Genomic DNA, 15,149 nt, shown 5'->3' with positions numbered 1-15,149 from the left:
TGAGCTTGGGAAGGAGGAAGAACTGGAAGCCAGCCAGTATAGCTGGAGATGTTAGAGAGGTGGGAGGGAACCAGATCCTGTGGGGCCTTTGTCACCTTTCCAGTTTTCCTGGCTCTCCTTTACCCCGTTCTGCAAAGCCAGCCAGCAAACAAACCAGTAACATCCCGTGAAACCACCTTCCTTCCTTTGAATATGAGGTGTAAAGTGAATAGGATGGTAAAAGAGTTTATGAGAAAAAGCTGTATTTAAGTAATATCCAGGTGGAGATAAAATAAAGTACTGTAATCTTTTCAAGAGATAAGTCTGAAAGGACACGAAGTAGAGACCCTAAAGTTTCTTTACACTCTTTTCAGGGTAGTTTACTCAGAAAGACTATCTTGAATAGGTAATATATATGCACACACTACAAAATTCAGAAGGTACAAAGGATATGGAGTGAAAGGTAAATCTTCCCACCCGTCTTCTCTAGCCACACCGTTTCTCACCCTCAGTTCTTCTTTCAGAGGTTGTGTGTGTGTGTGTGTGTGTGTGTGTGTGTGTGTGTGTGTGTGTGTAGTAGGCAGTTGCACACAAGTCAGGTAGTTAGCTTATAAAAGTTAGTACTGCAATGCATTGCTAATAAAAGGTTGGAGGACATTTTTTGTTTAATAGAACAAAGGCTTGCCAGTTTTTCCTAGAAATGTATTTGAACCCAGGCCACTCGAGTATGTATGACTTTTCAACACTTACCTAGTTTTACTGAGGGTTTGGTTACCTTAAGTGCCAGGGATTCTTCTAGAGTGGGGAACTGCTGGGAATGGAGTGTGTATGTGTGTGTGTGTGTGTGTGTGTGTGTGTGTGTGTGTGTGTGTGTGTGTGTGTGTGTGTGTGTAGGTTCAGTTCTTGCGAGGCTGGGGATGTGTTGGCAGTGGGCTGTGTGTGTTAGGAGAGTGCTGTCACGGGGAAGCTACTTGCCTTCAAGCTCCTGAAAAGCAGCTGAGCAGTCGTCCGAGTCAGACTGGGTTTACTGATTTCTGAACTCTCATCGTTTAGACTACTCAGAGTTGATTAAGCCATAGTACCTTCCTTCTCAAGGTAATGTATGAGCCTAAATATAGGGTGCTGTTCGCTTTAGCCATGTGCCTTTGTCCCCAACTGTGGAATGGGGAGCAAGTAGAATTCTGAATGGAATTGTGGCTTTTCAGCTCTTCTTGAGACAGGCTGTGAGATAACAGAAAATATATATTGATCTCTGTCCCCGGTTCCTGGCATAGAGCTCCTTAAACCCTTGTAATTTCCTAAGTGACAAGAACAGTTAGGAGTGTCTCTTAATCTAATATTAGTCTTTGACCTCTGTTCCTGACACAGGGCTCCTGAAACTCTTGTAATTTCCTGGGTGATAGGAGTGTCTTTTGTTCTGACGAGGCAACTCTGGGTGGGCACCTGGATGGCTCCTGGATGAGGACTGGTCACTGGAAAGACCAAGCCATGATTAGAAGCTTGGAATTTTCAGCCCTACCCCCCATTCTCTTGAGAAGGGAGATAAGCTGAAAATGGAGTTAATGATTGATCATGCCTATGTAATGAAGCCTCTGTGGGGTTCGGTGAACTTCCAGTGGGCAAACACATCCACACTGGGAGGGTGGTGTACCCAAACTCCATGGGAGCAGAAGCTCCTGCACTTCAGGGTCCTTCCTGACCTCACCCTATGTATCTCTTCATCTAGCTGTTCATCTGTATCCTTTAATAAACTGGTAAATGTAAGCAAGTGTTCCCTGAGTTCTGTGAGCCGCTCTGGCAAATTAATGGAACCCAAGGAGTGGGGGTGATTGGAACTTTCGATCTATAGCTGGTTGGTCAGAAGCACCTGGGCTTGTGACTGGCGTCTGAAGGGGGAGAGGGACAGTCCTGTAGGACTGAGCCCTTAATCTGTGGGATCTTCAGGTAGACACTTCCTCTGGGTAGATAGTGACAAAATTGAGTTAAATTGTAGGACACCCAGCTGGTGTTGCAGAGACTTGCTTGGTGTGGAAAACCCCACACGTATTTGGTAATCAGAAGTCTTAGAAGTCAAGCATTCTTTTTTTTTTTTGGCTGTGTTGGGTCTTTGTTGCTGCGCGCGGGCTTTCTTTAGTTGCCGCGAGCAGGGGCTACTCTTCACTGTGGTGCACAGGCTTCTCATTGCAGTGGCTTCTCTTGTTGTGGAGCGCGGGCTGAGCAGTTCTGGCTCGTGGGCTCTAGAGCACAGGCTCAGTAGTTGTGGCTCATGGGCTTAATTGCTCCGCGGCATGTGGGATCTTCCTGGACCAGGGCTTGAACCCATGTCCCCTGCATTGGCAGGCGGATTCTTAACCTCTGTGCCACCAAGGAAGTCCCAGAAGTGAAGCATTCTGTGTGAGTAGTAAAGGAGACTCACAGGGAAGAAATACACAGCAGGGAAGAACTAGGTTCTTCCCTACTCAAGAAGGAAGAAAACTGGATTTTTTTCCTTCTCATAGACCATGCCTTAAACTTCTTTTCTCTCTCTTCCTAACACTCCCCACAAAGTGCCAACCCAGAGCTGGGTATGGGAGGACTTGAAAGAAAAAGGTCATCACAGTGCAACCTCCTGATTTAATTGGAAGTAAAAACAAATTACTGAATGATACACCTATATTCAAATGTAAGCACCAAAAGTATTTCAGAGCAAACATGAGTGGGTTTTTTCCCTTTTTTTTGGACATCTTATCGTTTATTTATTTTATTATTTTTTAAAATTTATATTTTTGTTTATTATTTTTTTTTGGCTGTGTTGGGTCTTCGTGTTGCACGCAGGCTTTCTCTAGTTGCAGAGAGCGGGGACCACTCTTTGTTGCAGTGCACAGGCTGCTCATAGCGGTGGCTTCTCTTGTTGCGGAGCACGGGCTGTAGGCGTGCAGGCTTCAGTAGTTGTGGCTTACTGGCTCTAGAGCGCAGGCTCAGTAGTTGTGGCGCATGGGCTTAGCTGCTCTGCGGCATGTGGGATCTTCCCGGACCAGGGCTCATACCGGTGTCCCCTGCATTGGCAGGCGGATTCTTAACCACTGCGCCACCAGGGAAGCCCTGACATCTTATTTTTAAATTGTGTTCTGCTGCTGCTTTCTTAGTGTAACCAGATTCGTAGAAACAGTCCACTTTTGGTTAGGTATCTGAGGCAGGGTAAGAGCATGGTTTTTGTGTGCTTTGTCCAAATATACTTTAAAAAATTGGTAAGCAGTGTAGGATGCTTTTTAACTCCTTTTAAAGTGGAAAATTAGTAACTCAAGTGTCATAAAGCATTATCTTATGGGGAGGGTGGGAGGAAGGGTGATGCAGGAGGGAGGAGATGTGGGGACATATGTATATGTATAACTGATTCACTTTGTTATAAAGCAGAAACTGACACACCATTGTAAAGCAATTATACTCTAATAAAGATGTTAAAAAAAGCATTATCTTATGTTGTGGTATTTTGTGAGCACTTCCAAAAGGAGATAAAGACAGTGAATTTCTACTCCATATTAAAAAATTATTACAAAAAGAATAAAAATTTAAAGCAAGTAGAAACAAAATGTTATAAAGAGAAGAAGAGTAACATAAACAAAAAAGAAATGATCCCTTAGGTAGACTTTCTTTGTATACAGTTAGTTGATGTCTTTGTTCATAAAAGGGTAAAGTCCTTTTAAAGAACTGCCTGGAGGGCTTCCCTGGTGGTGCAGTGGTTGAGAGTCCGCCTGCCAGTGCAGGGGACACGGGTTCGTGCCCTGGTCCAGGAAGATCCTACATGCCGCGGAGCGGCTGGGCCCGTGAGCCATGGCCGCTGAGCCTGCGCGTCCGGAGCCTGCGCTCCGCAATGGGAGAGGCCACAACAGTGAGAGGCCCGTGTACCGCAAAAAAAAAAAAAAAAAAGAACTGCCTGGAAAATCTTTTTTGAGTCTGTTATTTAACACTTCTCTCATTTGCTTTATGAGAGCAGCTTAGCAATGATGAACAGAAATGGATGTGAACTTAGACATACAGTGCTTCTACTTCTATAAGAAGGAGGAAGGATGGTGATGTTTCTTTGAATATTTAAGAATCCTAGTAAAATATGCTAAAAGAAAAGTTATATGCTTTTATAAAACACTTTTTATAGTGAGTAGTATGAACTAATATATTTTAAGTAATGGGAACTTTTGATTATTTAATTTTTCATTTTCTTCTTTGCAGAAATGACTCATTTACTAGACTTATATTCAGTCATCATTTACTGAGTGTGTGGAGCCCTGACTCAGGGTTTTTATACCTATCACTGCAATGCTTATTTCTTCCCAGTAGGTTTTGTAGTTTGAGTAGACTGCCTTTAATAATTATAAGACGAGGGACTTCCCTGGTGGTCCAGTGGCTAAGACTCCACGCTCCCAATGCAGGGGGCACGGGTTTGATCCTTGGTCAGGAAATTAGATCCCGAATGCCACAACGAAGATCCCGAGTGCTGCAATTAAGAGCCGGCGCAGCCAATCAATCAATCAATAAAATTAAATAAATAAATAAAATAATAAGACGGAACCTTTATATATATATTTTTTTATTTTTATTTTTTTTGCGGTATGCAGGCCTCTCACTGTTGTGGCCTCTCCCGTTGCGGAGCAACAGGCTCCGGATGCGCAGGCTCAGCGGCCATGGCTCACAGGCCCAGCCGCTCCGCGGCATGTGGGATCTTCCCTGACCAGGGCGCAAACCTGTGTCCCCTGCATCGGCAGGCGGACTCTCAACCACTGTGCGACCAGGGAAGCCCAAGACGGAACCTTTAGATTTCATTGGTAAAATGAGTTAGGAGGTCTCTGTATGTAATAACTATATTTCTGTGGTATTGTCATGGTGTTGACACTGTTTAATAAGGAGCAAGCTTAGTATCATCCTTCAGCCAGGCACTCTGAGTGACTTTTTCTTTCAAAAAGGAATTTTTTTGTTTAGTATAAAAGTAATTGTATCTATAAAGAATACTTCAAACTGAGGGGTTTAAGATGTGTAGAATACAGAATCCGAGCTCTTGAGGAGCTTTAAACTTTTGCAAGATGCAGTTTGGATTATAAAATGTAAAATACAAAAGTGATGGAGAGGAATTTGAAGGAGTCTGTGAAGATGAGATGGAATATTAGGGACAATTTTATGGGGTGTGTGGCACCACACCTAAATGTCTTGGTTGGATTTGAGTAGCTGACAAAGAATATTCCAGGTGGGAGACATGGGGCCAGGTAGGCCATGGAAAGTCAGAGGCCTGGATATATAGCCCTTGAAAGCCTGTTTGTCCTAAAGTGTTGTGAGGACCACAGATTGTTGGCTTGTGGCTGTGTTTGGGTTGCAAGATGATTAAAGAATTTTTTTTTTTTTTTTTTTTTTTGGCAGTACACGGGCCTCTCACTGTTGTGGCCTCTCCCGTTGCGGAGCACAGGCTCCGGATGCGCAGCCTCGGTGGCCATGGCTCACGGGCCCAGCCGCTCCGCGGCATGTGGGATCCTCCTGGACCGGGGCACGAACCCGTGTCCCCTGCATCGGCAGGCATACTCTCAACCACTGCGCCACCAGGGAAGCCCAAGAATTTTAAAAAATTAGTAGCCAACATACTAATATTGAAAAATTTCAAATAAGAAATCTGGTCTTTAGGGTTTTCTTGAAAAATCAGAAGATCCAGCAGCACTGGGCTAGCATTCCTATGTGAGGACTATGGCCAGAGCTGAGTGGTGGCTGCTCTTTGGACTCTCCGCCCCCTTCAGTTGGCCAACAGCCCTTATCCCATTCCCTGTGGTCTCTGTGATACCAGGGCCCAGGGTCAGCTGCCATTTATTGTGGTGGCTGAGATGTTCTTGCCTTCTGAAGGTAGAGTTCAGAGGAAGGTCAAATATTTCTCGTACCCTTGTAAATTTCTCTCAAAAGTGGGAAGATGGAAGATAAAAAAGGCTACATGTTTCAAGAAAAATGGGAGAGTGCTGATTTCTTTGTGGAGATGAAAATATTCTTCTTACCTCTTTACTTTGGAAACATGATGTGTCTCTGTCAGAATAATCTGATGGACTTCAGACACTTATACCCTGCCCAGGCCCCATATGGTGGCATTTGAGTTTTGGTGTCTGTGGTGGTGAAGAGCTTGGGCCCTGGAGTCAGTCAGGGAGGGAGCCCTGGCTCTTACACTCACTAGTCTGTGATCTTGAGCCAATTACTTTACATCTCTACATGTCATTTCCTCCCGTGTAATAATAGTACCTTCCTATTTCATTGTAGTGTGGGAAAATGAAGTGAAATTATTTATTATATAGAACACTTAGTCCAGGGGCTGGCACAAGTTAATATTCAGTGTTAGCTATGTAAATATAAAACCAAGAAAAAGGCAATTTCTACTTCTAACTTGGGGTTGTAGTAAATTGTGATAAGAAAATGGTTTGGGGAGTTTCTGAACCTCAGTTGTTTGTATTTGTTTGTTAATTTAGCTAGTGCTTCTTGAGCTGTAGGCACTGTTCTGTGTTCAGTGAACAAGGCCCCGACCTTCACATTGTTTACAATCTGACAGTGGAGATAGATAAGCCAGCAATTGCAATATAGTGCGGTATTTGGAGTAGAAGATCTTACAGTAAGTTCAGTGATCCTCTGGTTTCATCTTTTGTGGCAATTTTAGTGTTAGAAAAGGTACCAGACAGGGCAGACAGAGTACTTGGTGATGGTGAGCCCTGTTCATAGGAGCATGGCACTGCAAGTGGTCCACCATCTTTCCTTCTTCACTTAGATCATCGTTTATGGAGCAGCTACCATTGATAAGGCAGAAAAAAGGGAAAGAGAAGCCTTTCTCTGGATAAAGAAAGCTCTTATCCTCTGCCTGCCTCCCTGCTCTGCCCCCAGTCTGTGCTGGGAGAGAGAGAAGTTAAGAGGGACAAACCCAACCAATATCTGGGGTGGGGGGAAAGATACTTTTCCTCCTCATCCCCACGGACTTGAAAACAAAAAGCTCAGCAGAGAACCCTACCAGTTTTGAACTTTGGAGCCGCTGCTGGAACCAGGAAAATCTTTCAAAATTTAACTTATTTTTATTTCATGATGTTAATACGATGTACCATTAAAAATTAGTACTTTGTTGCATGTCTAAGAAATAATTTTAAATGCATGAAAGAAAACCAATGTGACAACTTATATTTATTTAAAATAATTCCTGTGGATTGCTTTGCTTTTATAATTAAACTTTTTTTTTTTTTTTAAGTAGAAATACAGTGCTGTGGGAGAAAGAAGAAGGGAGATGAATTCTTCTTGGGTTTGAGAAGGTGTGTGGCTTGGAAGGACTTGGCAGAGAACTTGATCAGGAGACTTGGGGGAGAGTATGCTGCGGTCAGACTGAGCAGAAGAGGCCAAGGGCAGTTGAGGCAATGGCATACACTGGAGAGCCTCTGGAGAAGAGTTTGGGGCTATGGTGCAGGGATTTGGAGTGTACTGAATGATTGATTTTTCTGGCAGAAAATCAGAGAGCATAGAATAATGTTTCTGGAGTCGTTCTGTGAATAACTTTGGAAGTGGGTGCGTCTCTGGAGAGAGGGGTAAGTGTTTATTATTTCTAGGGTCTCTGGCCCACTCTTCCTTCCTCAGAGCATTCTCTGCTTTTTGGAGAAAGCCCCTCTTGGAGAGGAAGAAGAGCCCACTTACCACCCCAGAAACCAAATGGGCCGGTGTGCTAGCTCCCTTCTCTGATGGGCCTGTGTGGGTATAGGATTCAGGCTCCACTAGTTGGCTGCTCAGTGCTTGGAGGCTGGGTTCTGAGGAGGCTACTGGAGGGCGAGTGGAGGGCAATGGCTGTATGCTGACCAGATGTCTGTGTTGTAGACCCAGGCTGTGCCTCTTGCTGCCAGCCCTGGAGTGCCCGTGGTATGGGCCCATCTTCCAAACCTGGCCCTATAGTCCCTGCCACTCCAGTTTTCTGAGCCTTTGATGTTTCTTCCACTACATTCCTTTTGGCTACAGACAGCCAGACTTGGTTTCTGTTCTAGCAACCCAAGAACCCTGTCTAATATACCCCCGGGTCGTTTTTTAAGGTAACCTCCTTACTAATCCAGTGTACCAGACAGATGTCTGTGTCTTGAGTCAGAATTTTCATTTATTTATTTTTCTGGGAGAGCTTTTCCGTTTTATTTATGGAGCAGACTTTAACATCCCCCCTCCCTTTTTTGTGGTAAAAATTTTTTCATGCTAAAGTTTGTAAAATTTAAATGGCCAAAAAATAATCCAGTCAAATTAGAGCAAATGTAACTAACACTGACCTGAACTGATATTTTTATGAAACGCTTACCAGCATCATACCCTCCTACCCTTGATGCTTATGGTTTCTCTTTTTAGAGTTGACCTATAGAATATTTGGGAATGTGTGATTTTTTTTTTTTTTTTTTTTTGCGGTACGCGGGCCTCTCACTGTTGTGGCCTCTCCCGCTGCAGAGCACAGGCTCCAGACGCGCAGACTCAGTGGCCATGGCTCACGGGCCCAGCCGCTCCGCGGCATGTGGGATCTTCCCGGACCGGGGCACAAACCCGTGTCCTCTGCATCGGCAGGCAGACTCTCAACCACTGCGCCACCAGGGAAGCCCCATGAGAATGTGTGAATTTTTAATATTTTAAAACTTATGGGTGTCAAGGTTCAGATAAAAAATGAATTTTAAAAATGCAAGCTTATGAAAACTGTAGGATGCTTCTTTTTTATTTTTTAATAAATTTATTTATTTGCAGCTGCGTTGGGTCTTCATTGCTGCGCACGGGCTTTCTCTAGCTGCAGTGAGCTGGGGCTATTCTTTGTTGTGGTATGCGGGCTTCTCATTGCCATGGCTTCTCTTGTGGAGCACGGGCTCTAGGGCGCGTGGGCTTCAGTAGTTGTGGGTCGTGGGCTCTAGAGTGCAGGCTCAGTAGTTGTGGCACACGGGTCCAGTTGCTTTGCAGCATGTGGGATCTTCCCAGACCAGGGCTCAAACCTGTGTCCCCTGCATTGGCAGGAGGATTCTTAACCACTGCGCCACCAGGGAAGCCCTGTAGGATGCTTCTTAAAATGCACATCGTAACCAAGTTCTATATTGGTTAACAAGAATTTATTGAGTCCTTACTTTATACAAAGCACTATTCTAGGTGCAGTGATGATTTTTAAAACTGTGGACATGTTCCCTAGTCTCCAGGAAGATACTTTTCTAAACTGATGAATTAAATTTCCTTTAGCCATTTCAGTACAGTTGAACATGTGGCTACTGTGGGTCTTGTGTGGGGTCAGATAGAAAAATTGAAAAGGCAAGACTTAACAGTACTTGGAGCAAATAGAAAAATATGTAGGAAATTCCCTGGTGGTCCAGTGGTTAGGACTTGGCGCTTTCACTGCTGGGGCCCAGGTTCAATCCCTGGTTGGGGAACTAAGATCCCACAAGCTGCGAGGTACCTCCAAAAAAAAAAGAGCTGTGTTTTGGAGGTACATCAGGTTGGAGGCAAAATACTGAAAGAGTCAATCTTGGGCTTTAAGAAATGGATGGAATTTAGATAGATAGGAAGGAGGGGAAAGGATATGTTAGGAGAAGGGGGCTCACTATGATTGGGGTTGGGAATGAGCTTGTTGCATGCTCGAGACTGAGCTCCTGAGCCTGGGGTGGGGCTAGTGGTGTGGCAGGGTGAAGGGGGAGGTTTATGGTGTAGAACCTTGATTTCAGAGGATGAGGACTTTGGTTTGATCCCACAGTGGGGAACCATAATTGTCCTTCAAAGGGTTGTTGTGGAAAGGCTTGAGATTGGAATGTAGGATAAACGCTGGGCTTTTCACCACAAGGAACTGTTGGGAGAATGCTACTCTGTGCTAGAATTGAGAGCCATAGCAGCAGGGGAATGAAGTGAAGGACTGAAGTAGGAGGAGTTGCAATCAAAGGAATGGACAGATTTAGTGAAGGATGGTATGTTAAAGATGAAGGGGGGTTTGTTTTTGTTTTTAATATTTATTTATTATTGGCTGTGTCAGGTCCTAGCTGCGGCATGCGGGATCCTTCGCTGTGGTGTGCGGGCTCCAGAGCGTACAGGCTCTCTGGTTGTGGCGCACGGTCTTAGTAGTTGAGGCAAGTGGGCTTAGTTGCCCCGTGGCATGTGGGATCGTAGTTCCCCGATCAGGGATCGAACCTGTGTGCCCTGCATTGGAAGGCAGATTCTCAATCACTGGGCCACCAGGGAAATCCCTGAAGGGGGTTTTGGTTAAAGAGGACTTTAAAATTTTGATCCTGGGTGACAGGAAAAATGGAAATTTAGAAGAGAGGTTGGTTTTGGAGAGAAGATGAGACTTTGGTTTTTGTCATGTCAAATTGGAAGTAATGCAGTGAACTGATGTTGTGGGATTAGAGGAGTGAGAAGTCAAGACTATGGGTAGAGAGTTGAGTGTCAGGGACTTAGATGGGGAGAATGGAGAGTCAGCATAAGAGAAAATGCACAAAGAGAAAAGCTGAGGGCAGGGCCTGAGCCTGGGGCCCCATAGCAGCCAGAGAGGGAGGAGAACATTTCAGAAGGGAATGGTGGGCGATAGTGTCAGACCTAGAGCAGTCAAATAGTGTGAACGTGAGATGGAGTAATGGAATGAACGATGGCTCTCGAAAGCTGTTCCAGTAAAATGGTAAGATGGACTCATAGATTTGGGTTGATTAGGACAGGTTTTAGGAAAGAAATGCACTTTCTACTGAGACTGGAGGGTGGATAAAAGAAAAAAACCTAGGGACCTCCCTGGTGGTCCAGTGGCTAAGACTCTGGACTCCCAATGCAGGGGGCCTGGGCTCGATCCCTGGTCAGGGAACTAGATCCCGCGTGCTGCAATTAAGAGTTTGCATGCTGCAAGTAAAGATCCCGCATGCCGCAGCTAAAGATCCTCCACTCAGCAACAAAGATCCCATGTGCCTCAACTAAAAAGACCCAGTGCGGCCAAATAAAGGAAAAGAAAAAGAAAAGAAAAAAGGAAACAAACCTAGAGCCTGAATTATACTGATGCGAATTTGAGAAAACTCCTTCCAGATGACCCCATCCTTCTGAGAAAGAGAAGTGAAGTATATTTACTGGAAGTGGTCTGGTGATAGGAATTTGAGAGGCAAGAAGTCTGGCAGAGTTGCAGTGGTTTGGTTGGGATTGAAATGATAGTTTCTAAGGTTGGGGGTTGAATGGTATGTATCCTTAGAAACAGTTGTGGGCCTACTGTGTATAGAGCACCATGGAGGGTAAACTATGAGCAGGAGAGACACTTGTAGAACTCTGGTAACTTATAATCTATTGGGCTCAAAAGAGGATAGAGTTGATGGTGTTTAACTTTTGTATGTTTCCTTATCCCTTTTCACATAGGAGCTGGAGAGGGGAAGGGGAACAGTGGAGATGTTCCAAGGTCTGGGACTGATTTGGGAGTATCGTGTAAGATCAGAAGAGTGGGAGGCTTAGAGTCAGTTTTTTCATCTGTGAAATGGGAATAAGTCGTGCCTAATTCCTATAGTTGCTATGAAACCTGAGTGAAGAAAGATAGATAAAGTGCCTCCCGGTCCATCTTGAGCACTCAGGAATTGTTAGCCATTGTTACTAAGGCCTGAATCACAGTGGTCAACAGATAGTTGTAAGTATTGTAAGAAAACCCTTTCCCGAAGGCTTTAGGCTACAGAGGAGTGACTAGTGCTGAATTGGGAAGTTGGAAACAGCGGCAAAGAAGTAAATCTGGGTATTGAAGGGTGAGTAGAATTTTGTTGTCATTACATTAATGCAAATTGTGCAGGCATAAAAAAAGTCAGATCCTGATCATGACAGCCTAACACAGCTGCACAAAGATAGACTTCGGTGTGGACTGTGATCCAAAAATATAGGAACTGGGAAAGAAAGGACTTAATGCATAAATGGAGCTGTGTGGGTTTACTTTGAAAGGGCTTTATATGGATGGAGGTAGGACCTAAGTTTATAGAATCTTTAAATTTGTAGAAGTAAACTAAGACCTGGTCTTTCTAGTCACTTCAGGGAGATAAGGGACCTGAAACCAGAAGGGTGTTCATACCCGTCTACTGTGATATTTCTGGTAAAATAATGTACAGAGGTAGAAAGAATATAAATTTCTTTTGACAGATCCACAAAAGGAGTTAAATGAGTGGAATGGAGAAATTTGAATAAAGATATGTTTCTAAAACTGACTCCCCACACTAGCATTCAAAACAAAACACAACAAAGCAGGTGGAATGAGAGGCTGTGATACAATTATAGGAGCATAATCTGTACCAACTTCAGCAGCATCTGTTGCTCATTGTCACCCTTAGCTGCAGCTGATCATGCATCCGGAGGTAGCATGTGTGTATTGTGGGAAGAAGTTGAATTTATCAGAAACATGGATTTTTTGGGCATATTTTGAATACCAAAGCGAAATATTTTTGAAGGCAGTTTTATTAGTTTTCTTCCATTGTAAAGATATTTCACACTCACTGTAGCAAATGTGGGAAAAACACCCCCTCTTTTGAGCCCACTAAATTATAAATTACCAGAGTTCTAATGTGTCTCTCATAGTTTATTCTCCATGGTGCTCTTCACATAGTAGGCCCACAGTTGTTGTGCGGATAAATACCATTCAACCTCCAAATAATTTCTTCCAAAACATAAGGAGGAAATTCTTTTCTTTAATCATTATGGTTTTTTAGTTTTTATAACTTTGTGATTTATTTAAATACAATTTTATAATCTGTTTTTTCCTGTATAATAAACATTTTTTATAATCTGAACTCTGCATACACATTTTAATGTTTATGTACCCATTGAGTGGATGAAAAATTTACTTAAATGTTCCACTCTTGTTGTAAATGACATTGTTAAATCACAAAAGAAGATAATATTTGGCAACTGTAATAATTATTGGCTTATCTTTCTCCAGTCTCATGAAGTACACATTTTTTTGGAATATGGCAACCAACCATCTTAAAGAATTACCACCCTCCGTTTACCACCCTCTTCCCCTAGTGCTCATTAATAAGAAGCAAATGTGAGATTAGTGAAAAGAGTGGTGGTATTTTACAGGTTTCACAAATCTCTTTAATGTCTGAATTAATTGAAGATAGCTGGGTTTTCATTACTGCATTCAGAATCTTTCAATATAAGTATCTGAAGAAAATTGAGTCTCACACAGAGTATGTAGTGAGTTATTTTGCAGAATGTTCCTTAACTTGTGTCTAATGGTGGTTTCTCATGATTAGATTGAGGTCATGCATTTTTGGCAATAATATCACAGAAGTGATGTGCCCTTGTCATTGCATCATATCAAAGGGTACATGATGGGGACTTCCCTGATGGCACAGTGGTTAAGAATCCACCTGCCAATGCGGGGGACATGGGTTCGATCCCTGGTCTGGGAAGATTCCACATGCTGCAGAGCAACTAAGCCAGTGTGCCACAACTACTGAGCCCACAGGCCACAACTACTGAAGCCCGCGCGCCTAGAGCCCATGCTCTGCAACAAGAGAGGCCACTGCAAGGAAAAGCCCGTGCACCGCAGCGAAGAGTAGCCCCCGCTCGCTGCAACTAGAGAAAGTCTGTGCGCAGCAATGAAGACCCAACACAGCCAAAAATAAATAAATAAATAAAAATAAATCAATAAAAGACAAAACCACCATAAAAAAAAAGGGTACATGATGTCAGTGTGTCTTATTACTGGTGATATTAACCTTGATTGCTTGGTTAAGGTGAGGTCTTTCTGGTTTCTGCACTGTAACATGTTTTTTCTTGTGATGAGAACTTTTAAGATTTACTCTCTTAGAAACTTTCAAATATATAATACAATATTGTTAACTGTAGTCACCATCCTGTACATTACATCCCTAGAACTTATTGATATTTCTCTTAAAACTGAAAGTTTGGGGAGTTCCCTGGTTGCCTAGTGGTTAGCCACGTAGTTCCCTGGTAGCTTTCACTGCTGTGGTCTGGGTTCAATCCCTGGTCGGTGAACCGAGATCCCACAAGCCATGCAGCGTGGCAAAAAAACCCCCCAAAATCCGAAAGTTTGTACCTTTTGACCATGGGCACACCACCCCACCCCCACCTTTGTCAGCCACCAATCTGTTCTCTGTTTTTATGAGTTCAGTTTTTTTAGATTTCACCTATAATCGAGATCATACAGTATTTGTCTCTCTCTGTCTTATTTCACAAAGCATAATTCCCTGAGGTTCCATCAGTGTTACAAAGAGCAGGGTTTCCTTTTAATGGCTGAATAATATTCCATTGTGTGTGGGGGTGTGTATCACATTTTTTTTTCTCGTTCATCCATTCATGGACTCTTAGTTTGTTTCTATGTCTTGGCCATTGTAAATAATGCTGCATTGAACACGGGTGTGCAGGTATCTCTCAAGATAGTGATTTTGTTTGCGTGGGATATATACCCAGAAATGGGATTGTTGGATCATATGGTAGTTCTATCTTTAATTTTTCGAGGAACCTCCATACTGTTTTCCATAGTGGTTAAACCAATTTACATTCCCACCAGCAGTGCACAAAGTTCCCTTTTCTCCATATCCAGTACTTGTTATCTCTTGTCTTTTTAGTGACAGCCATTCTGACAGGTCTGAACTGATATCTCATTGTGGTTTTGACTTGCATTTCCCTGATAATTAGTGATTAGTGATGTTTTCTTGATGATTAGCACCTTTTCACGTACCTGTTGGCCATTTGGATGTCACCTTGAAAAAAATGTTTATTTAGTTCCTCTTCCTGTTTTTAAAATCAGATCTTTTATTGCTGTTGAGTTGTATGACTTCTTTATATATTTTGGATATTACCCCTCATCAGATATATGATTTTTTAAAAATATTTATTTGGCTGCACTGGGTCTTAGTTGTTGCATGCGGGACCTAGTTCCCTGACCAGGGATTGAACCTGGGCCCGCTGCATTAGGAGCGTGGAGTCTTAACCATTGGACCACCAGGGAAGTCCCCAGATACATGATTTACAAGTATTTTCTCCCATTGAATAGATCACCTTTTCATTTTGTTGATGATTTCTTTTGCTGTGCAGAAGCTTTTTAGTTTGATATAGTCCCATTTGTTTATTTTTGCATTTGTTGCCTTTATTTTTGGTATCTAATCTAAAAAATCATCACTAAGATTGATGCGAAGGAGCTACCCCCTATGTTTTCTTCTAGGAGTTTTATGGTTTCAGAT

General features: G+C 43.1%; 1 protein-coding gene across 1 annotated transcript in view; it reads left to right on the top strand.

Annotated features, from left to right (window-relative positions):
• NUDT3 (nudix hydrolase 3) overlaps positions 1 to 15,149 on the top strand; it is a 107,754-nt gene that overhangs the window by 7,540 nt on the left and 85,065 nt on the right. The window lies entirely within an intron of this gene.

The sequence above is a fragment of the Globicephala melas genome, chromosome 11 (assembly GCF_963455315.2).
Source record: "Globicephala melas chromosome 11, mGloMel1.2, whole genome shotgun sequence".
In the NCBI taxonomy this organism is placed as follows: Eukaryota; Metazoa; Chordata; class Mammalia; order Artiodactyla; family Delphinidae; genus Globicephala; species Globicephala melas.
This window is presented reverse-complemented; position numbering and strand designations above follow the sequence as displayed.